General features: G+C 45.6%; 1 pseudogene; it reads right to left on the bottom strand.

The window, feature by feature from the left end:
- Positions 1-1,436: 1,436 nt before the first annotated feature.
- Positions 1,437-2,322, bottom strand: LOC111555378 (annotated as a pseudogene).
- Between the last annotated feature and the right edge of the window lie 6,716 nt (positions 2,323-9,038).

Here is a 9,038-nt window from a genome sequence, read left to right as displayed (position 1 = left end):
TAGGTTATTACAGGAATCCACAAAAGGGACCTTCAAGTTGCGTCCTGTGTATGTTTCTTTGGCCTTTATGACATGCTTCGGAAACACATTAGTCTTATCTGGAGAGCGTGTTAAAACCCTGATCACTGGACCCCATTTTTACATTTATGATTAAGTAGGTCTATGGAGGGACCTGAGAATTTGCATTTATCACTGGTTCCCAGGTGACACAGCCGTTTGGGGCACCATGCTTGGAGAACCACTCCAGAGACCTCTAAATTGGTAGTTCAACCTTAGCTGCATTTAGAAACACTGGGAAAATATGCTCACATTTAATTGTGACATTTTGAAATTGTACAAGTATTTTGACATCTGCCCCCCATATTTAGTCTCTTAAAATGATGGGAAAACACCAACCAATCACAGGTTTAATTAGTTTAAAAAGTTTACCCCTTCAGTTCCTCTTTGTAGCATCTAATATTCCTTTGAAATATGAAACAGACCCAGCAGTGGCCAATAGTAAATTTCTACCCCACACCCCACAACAGAGTTGAAAAGTTCAGGCTCTCTGAGCATTGTGTTGCAGTGGCACTTCTCCAGAATTGGTACCTCCGCCGAGTTGGGGGAGTTTAAATGTACCAGTGAAAATAGCTTTTTCTCCTTCAAAGGAAAGAAAGAAAAATCACTCCTTAAAACCCAGACGGTCTGAAGATCTGGTTGTGAGGTCTTTCTTCCTGTCCCATCTCTTCAGACTTTTTTTTTTTTTTTTCTTTTTTTAGCAGTGGAGCAAGAGAGACCAAAACCTAACTTGAGTTACAAGAAACAAGACAGTGATGGCTATAAAGGGAGTAACCAGGAGCAACTGGGACACTTTACCTCCCACATCCAATGTTTGTGCTTCACATTAAAACAACAAAGATAACAAATCCACAAAATGCAACAGCTGGAATTACAAATTTCATTCACCCAAGGGTGGTAGAAGGCAGGAAGGAAAGGTGGGAAGGTAAATGGCACAGGGAGAAAGACAAAATATTCAAATCCATCCAGTCATAGGGACTGGCAAATGCTAGAAAAATAGCTGTAGAAAAAAGAAAAAAAAAAAAACACTAAAAAAATTGTGGTCCTTTCAACTCTCAGTGGTGTTAAAAATCCACACACTGGTGTCAGGAAGATTCTGCCTTATGTGCACCAGAGATAAAAGATTCCAATTCCTCAGAGAGGGGATATGCAGAGGGCCCTTGGCAGAATGAATCGTGCCTTCCCTGGCAGGGGGAGGTGAACTGGGAAAAAAGCTGCCACAGCGTCCTTCAAATCCCACCCATCCCCTCAATGGCAGGTGACTCAGGCCTGCAGTAGCCTTCAGTTTAGGTGGAGATATATGTGGTGAAGGGAACTTCTCTGCAGAGGTTGAGCTGCTCAAGGCAGACTGCAGGTGAGACTGTGTAAGAATCTGTTGCTTAAGAAGACCACCAAAGAGGAGAGGTGCAACTCGAAGAGGTATGTTTTGCTGGGGATCTTTGCCTTATTGCACTGATAATGAACAAAGGAAAGAGGATAGAGAAAAGACAGCCATGGATAATATATGATGACTGCATTGCTGTGAGAAAAGCCAAGGGCAAACCAAACCCAAAGTAGTAAAGCGAGTTCCTCTCTAAGTTAGACAACCGCTGGTACATTTCAATTCCTTTATTGAACCAACCATATTTGAAGCAGTAGAGTGAGTCAAGAAGAGAAAAACGCCGGAGAGTAAGCAGCTGACCAACAAGATGGGTGGTAAAGAGACTCACAGACATTCCCTGAACGGGTGAAAGAGCCTGCAAAAAAAACGTGGAGAGCATGTCAGCAGTTATTTTGTGGATACTAGGGAATGGGTGAGGCTTGCTTCAAATGCCAGGTCAGCTGTATCTTGGAACCAAATGGCATTCACAACTTTGCTAGGCATGAACAAGGGGAGCACCCAAAAAGCCCTGGAAATTTATATGAGGAAAAATTCCAGCCATGACCAAGCATCTCCACACAGTGATGGATCATAAGTAATTCACTCTGTTACTCACTGAAGCCCACGAATAAACACTCGATAAAGCAAGAATAGACTGAACCAGAGCACTCCACCATCCCAAATGCAACACTGGAAAATTCTACCAACACTTGCTGCTCATTCTCTTGCTCCCACTCTATATTCTGGGATATTCTCTGTGCCAGGACACTGCTTGCCCTTCGTCCACACTGCTCTTCTCTTTTGCTGGATTGGAGCATCTAGCTGGAGATGGTACAAATACCCCAGATGGAGTCTTTGACTCCCCTGGGAAGGTCCTGGAGAAAGGTTTTGACACTGTCAGCCATGTCTTCACTACCCAAACTATCAACTGTGCAGAGGAGATAGAAGTGCCCCCAAATCTCTCTTCATGAAGGACCCCGCAGCTCTGCCACCACAGCTCCAGCCTGGCCCCTCACCCACCACCACGGGCCCAGTTGACTCCTCTGTGCCAAGCAGCCTGCTCCACCGGGGCGCTCCCAGGGTTGGGGTGCTCTGCCCACACTGGCCATGCCTGGGCTGCAGAGACGGGGAGGTTTTTTTAAATGCAATTCTCTACCCCATTTCAAACCGATTAAATCAGAATCTTGTAGGTGGTGCTCAGGCACTGGGTTTTTGCAAAGCTCCCCAAGTGGTCCTTCCGTGCATTAAAGTTGAGAAGAACTGCTCTAAATTTGTTTTGACCTCATGGAAAGGTTTCCAACTGATTTCTTATGAAAAAGGTAGTAGAAGCCTCTTCTTTAGTTTGTACCAATAAGGTTATAAGGTTGGCCTCTGCCTGACTGGAGGGTGGGGCTGTACAAAAAACTGCTCCACCCCCAGTTATCTTTGGCCCTGAGGCTGGCCAGTGGTTCCACTGGTTTCAGCTTCCTTCTCCTCTGCCTTGGGATTTTAGAGCCCACAGCTTCCAGCATGACCTGCTAGTTGCTGTCAAGGAGATGACGTTAACCCCGTTATATGCCCTTTGCTTCTCAATCTCTCCTCCTTGGGACTATCAGGGATCCTAGAGATGGAGTAGAAATTGTAAATAAAAGTTTCCATCCAGACCAGTGCCTCTCAGACTTGAAGGTACATACAAATCACTTGGCAAGCCTGTTAAAAAGAAGATTCTGATACTGTGGGACTAGGGTAGGGCCTGAGAGCCTGCATTTCATCTATTATTAGTATTATTATCTTTTTAAAATTTTATTTTTCATCCTCAATGTATCACAACAAGCCTGTATTTCTAACAAGCTCCCAGGTAGTGGAGAGCTGTTAGTCTGAGGGCCACGCTTGGAGAAACGAGGACCAAATCTCTTCTTTCCCCCATCGACATTAAAGATTGTTAAGAACAAGACAGGGCACAGTGGCTCACACCTATAATCCCAGCACTTTGGAAGGCCAACGTGGGTGGATCACTTGAGCTCAGGAGTTCAAGACCAGCCTGGGCAACATGGCAAAACCTCATCTCTACATGAAATACAAAAATTAGCCAGGCATGGGGCACATGCCTGTAGTCCCAACTACTGGAGGGGCTAAGCTGGAAGGATCGCTTGGGCCCAGTAGGTCAAGGCTGCAGTGAGCTGCGATTGCACCACTGCACTCCAGCCTGGGCAACAGAGTGAGACCCTATCTCAAAAAAAAAAAAAAAAAGGATTGTTAGTGGGAACCAGGGGATGTGAAAGGACTGGACCCTATAAATGTAGCCCAAGGTAGAGAAAGAGTGGTGCTGCTTTCTTCTCAGTTGGTTAAGCATGGGTGACAGAAGCATGATTGGCGGTTCCAGCAGGAAGTTCTGGTGAGATTTGATCTCCTGTGGATAGGTTTGCCTTGAGAACAAAGTGAGGGACATTGGGGATAGGAGGCCAGAAAAGAGGGTGTGAACCAGAGCAAGGAGAGGCTGTGGTGTCATGCTTCAGAGTTCTGAAGTTTCTTGTTTGTGACAGACAAATGCCAATGAGCGTAAAGCTTGGAGTGGGCAAGCTTTTTTTTTTTTTTCTGAGGTGGAGTTTCACTCTTGTCACCCAGGCTGGAGTGCAGTGGTGCAATCTCGGCTCACTGCAACCTCCACCTCCTGACCCGAGTTCAAGCAATTCCCCTGTCTCAACCTCCCAAGTAGCTGGGATTACAGGCACCTGCCACCACGCCTGCGTAAGTTTTGTGTATATTTTTTTTTTTTTTTTTTTTTGAGATGGAGTCTCACTCTGTTGCCCAGGCTGGAGTGCAGTGGCCAGATCTCAGCTCACTGCAAGCTCCGCCTCCCGGGTTTACGCCATTCTCCTGCCTCAGCCTCCCGAGTAGCTGGGACTATGGGCGCCCACCACCTGGCCTGGCTAGTTTTTTGTATTTTTTTTAGTAGAGACGGGCTTTCACCACGTTAGCCAGGATGGTCTCGATCTCCTGACCTCGTGATCCACCCGTCTTGGCCTCCCAAAGTGCTGAGATTACAGGCTTGAGCCACCGTGCCTGGCCAAGTTTTGTATTTTTAGTAGAGATGGGGTTTCACCATGTTGACCAGGCTGGTCTCGAACTTCTCACCTCAGGTGATCTGCCCATCTCGGCCTCCCAAAGTGCTGGGATTACAGCTGTGAGCCACTGCACCTGGCCCAAGCTATTTTTAAAAAGTTATTATTGTGCTGGGCTCCATGATACCACTGTAGTCAGCTAGCACTCAGAAGCTACTCAGAGGCTGAGGCAGGAGGATCTCTTGAACTCAGGAGTCCGAAACCAGCCTGGGCAACATAGTAGGACCCTGTCTTTACAAAAAAATTTAAAGAAAAAGAAAAGCTCATATTATTGTATCCACAGGCAACTCTGAAAGCCTTTTTATTGCTAGCATTTAAGCAACTGCTTAATGGGAAAGTGAGAAAAAGCTATACCATCTTATATGTGATCAAAATGCTTTGTTTCTTCCAACCAACATAACTCTTGAACCAGTTTTTATAGTGAGGAGACCAAATAACCTTTTGACAAAAAAGAAAAGAAAACCCCCAAAGCATTGGCAAGTCATTTCCAAGCAGGCATTTCTGGTCACATTTCAAGCAGGCTCACCTAGAACTACCTCTAGGTAGCAGAGCAATTCTGGTGTCTGCAGATACCTCAAGACCTTGGCCTTTGTTCATTGCTCATCTATCCTGAGGCATCGGGAAATCCATACCACAGAGAACTTTATGTAGGTGAGGAGCATAAGAAAGTTCTCAGTCAAATTTCAAGCCTCGGTCAGCATCAGAAACTCCACACTGGGGAGAACCTCCAGTGAGTGCGGGTAAGCCTTCTCCCTCCACTCCACCCTTGCTGCTCACCCAACAATGGAGTCGCTCAGAGGAGAAGGCTATACCTGTTCTGGTTATAGGAAGTCTTTAGAGTGGATTTCAAGCCTTAGGAAAGGTCAGAAATCATGCACTGGAGTGAAATTCTATGTGTGTAGTGAAGGTGGGAAAATGTTCATTCATTCTGAGTTCTGCTCTTGGTGCCCACCAGCAAATCCCCCTGGGGAGAAGCACTCAGTGCAGTGACTGCGAGAAAGCCTTCCTCTGGGTCAGAGGTCTCCTCTCACATCACAGAAGCCACAGTGGGGAGAAGCCTGCAGGGAAAGTGGCAAAGCCATGGCCCACTGCTTCCTTAGGGTTTTTCCCAGTGTGGATTCCTTGTCAGGTTTCTGCTCCAGCTGAGGTTTTCCCACACACCCCACATTCACATGTTTCTCCCCAGTGTGGTCGCAGATGCAGGCACAGCCTCTGGTGCCCACTTCAGCCTTTCCCATAGTCAATGCCCCTCAAAGGGCTTCTCCAGCCCTGCCCTGAGTTGCACCATGAGGCCCCTTGCCCTATTGAACACTCCCTGATGTAGACTCTTCAATGGGCAGCAAGGGCTGAGCTCCGGGTTGAAACTTTCCCATGCTCATTACATACATAGGATTTTTCTTCAGTATGCACTTGCTGATGTTGCCTAAGATCTGAAATCCGGCTGAAAGATTTTCCACAGCTGGGCAAATCTTTCCGGGGAGTCTAACCCCAGAATGTCTCCTTTGGTGGGCCATAAGGGATAGAGCTCAGAGTGAAGGCCTTCCCACACTCACATTGACAGAACCTTACCCCACTGTGAATTCTCTCTCAATGATGAAAAGCTGGATGCAGAGGGAACCCTACCACATTCATCATATTTATGGCTTTCCGTTCTGTGGAAACCTTGTGATGTTTAATTAAGTTGGAGCTGGAACTGAATCCTTGTCCAAATCTCTCATATTTCTGGCCTCCCTAACTTGTGGAGGATTTTTGTTTTTCATCCTTAGTTGTTTTCATATGAGATCTCTTGCTACTTATGTTCTTTCCTAAAGGATTTTCCCGTATCTTTTCTAAGCTGTTTTTCATTTCACAGGCTGCTCCAGATTCAAACATCTGTTTTTCCCCTGATATTAATGTCAGTGAATTTATCATCATATTCTGAACCAGAATCAACATCTTGCTCCGAGTTCTGTCCTAACCCTCTGCCAATAATAGAAAAGGCAAATACCAGAGACATACAGTAAAGTTACTGGAACACTAGTGGGACCCTTTGAGAGAGTAAGTCAGAGACCATTCTGAGACTCGGTGCAGAGAAGATGGAATGAATGGAATATGTCTTGAGAGCACACCAAGGAGATGGGGTCGGCAAACCAGCTACAAGGAATCAAACTCTTGGGTAGCAAACAAGGGAAGGCTAGCAGGTGATGAGGGAAAGCCAGGATAGGAACTCTCACAGTAGAGAACTGTACGGGGAGGAAAACTCTGTTTTATCTTTCTGATGGAAAGTTTACTTTGACAACTGCCCTTCCCACCCCCTTTCTAAAGTTCCCCAGCAAAAGAGAGGCTGTTGCTAATTGGATGAGTCAGAGTCTGCGTCACCTGGCCAACCTTATTTAGTAGACATGATAAATATTGGTTTTAAAGCTGGGACCCTTGTTGCCCTCTCTTTGTGTGACTTTGTTCTTCTACTATGGGGCAGGGCAGAGGGTAAAAGCCTGAGATTTGGTTGCAGCCTCCAGAGGGCAGTAGAAGTCTTACTTGAGTCTGATTGAAAACACTGGACAGCCTACACTGACCTTCATGGTTTCTTGGTATGATTATTAATGGCAGACCCTTTCATTCACTCATTTTTATTCTACAAAGTTTCCCAGTTTGGACAATAAAATATGGTCATCCGAGAGCCATGTCATCAAACTGATCTTCAGCAGAGGGCCTGAATTAGGGAAACAGGTGACAACTCAGTTAACGATGAGACACAGTTGGTAAGTTCCATTTCCTAACAGGCTACTGTTCTTTGTATGGATCTCCTTTGGGAATTCAGCATGGAAGAAGTGGAACTGGCAGAGCAGGAGTCAGTCTTCCTGGATCCTTGGTCAGAATATTTCATTTCTAATACAGGACAAGAGGGGTGATTCTCTGTTGGACTGGGAGGCCCAATAATTAAATTGGGGCAAGGGATGGAAATAAGAACATTCAAGGCCAGGCGTAGTGGCTCATGCCTGTAATCCCAACACTTTGGGAGGTCAAGGCAGGTGGATCACCTGAACACAGGAAGAGTGTGTTCGAGACAAGCCTGGCTAACATGGTGAAACCCTGCCTCTACTAAAAATACAAAAATTAGCTATTCGGGAGGCTGAGGCAGGAGAATCACTTGAACCTGGGAGGCGGAGGTTGCAGTGAGCCTAGATCACACCACTGTACTCCAGCCTCGGAGGCAGAGTGAGACTCTGTCTCAGGAAAAAAAAAAAAAAAAATTCAAAAGGAACACAGTCTTTGAAAGAATGAGAAACAATGCTTTCAATGGGGAGTGGGTAGAGGCCATGAAGAGGGAGCTATCTCTCTGTGTCTTAAACCAGAACCCTCTGCATGTGAGGTGGGCCCAGAAAAGACGAAGGAGACTCTAGAAAGACCCAGTGTGCCTACGGGTATAAGCCTACTAAGTCTCCCTGTTTCTGATTTTTCCACTCAATTTTTACTGCACCAAAAAGCAGACAAGGAGGAATATAGCAGAGAAAGCATGGGACATAAAACACACTAATATAGTCTTACAAAGTCCAAGTCTATCCTTAATCACAATGTATGCAAACATGTTATGTTTCCTTATTAAAAGGAAGGACGGAGACAGAGAAGAAGGGGGGAGACTTTTTACAAGAGACTTACCTATAATAAAACCAAACAATAGAAAAGGTTGAAAAGAAAGGAAGGGAAAAGGGTATACCAAGCAAGTTCTAACAACAAGAGAAAAAGCTTTGTAGAGTTATTAATATGTGACAAAACAGGCTCTAAGGCTAAGCCTTTAATGGGCATAGAATGGAATATTTCATGTTGATAAAAAATGAACAATCAATCCCTAAGTTGTTGAACAATATCCATGTCAGGAAACCTAGAAGTTACCCTTTTTTTTTTCTTTCTTTCTTTTTTTTTTTTGAGTTGGAGTTTCACTCTTGTTGCCCGGGCTGGACTGCAATGGCACAATCTCAGCTCACTGCAACCTCCTCTGCCTCCAGAGATCAAGCGATTCTCCTGCCTCAGCCTCCCAAGTAACTGGGATTACAGGCATGCACCACCATGCCTGGCAAATTTTGTATTTTTAGTAGAGATGAGGTTTCACCATGTTGGCCAGGCTGGTCTCAAACTCCTGACCTCAAGTGATCCACCTGCCTCGGCCTCCCAAAGTGCTGGGATTATAGGCCTGAACCACTGTACCCAGTCTAGAAGTTGCTCTTAATTCTCCACCCTCTCACATCTAAAACATCAGCAAGTCCAGTTTATTTTTCTTCCAAAATACATTGTAAATCCACCCATTTCTTTCCATCTCCACAGCACCTCACCCCGGTCCTGGCCACCATCTTTTCTCAAATGTACTCCTGCAATGCTGCCCTAATTGGCCTCCTGACACTGAAATTAATCTCCCCCCAGAAACTTCAAATTGGTTAACCTGGCCAACATGGTCTTCAGCCGGCAGGCCTCTGCCCAACTCTGACTGCACCTCTGACACTGTGACTGTCATCCAGGACAGTGGCCTCCCTCCTATCACCTGA

The sequence above is a fragment of the Piliocolobus tephrosceles genome, chromosome 2 (assembly GCF_002776525.5).
Source record: "Piliocolobus tephrosceles isolate RC106 chromosome 2, ASM277652v3, whole genome shotgun sequence".
NCBI lineage: Eukaryota > Metazoa > Chordata > Mammalia > Primates > Cercopithecidae > Piliocolobus > Piliocolobus tephrosceles.
The sequence above is the reverse complement of the archived record's forward strand: the minus strand, read 5'-3'. Positions and strand labels throughout refer to the sequence as shown.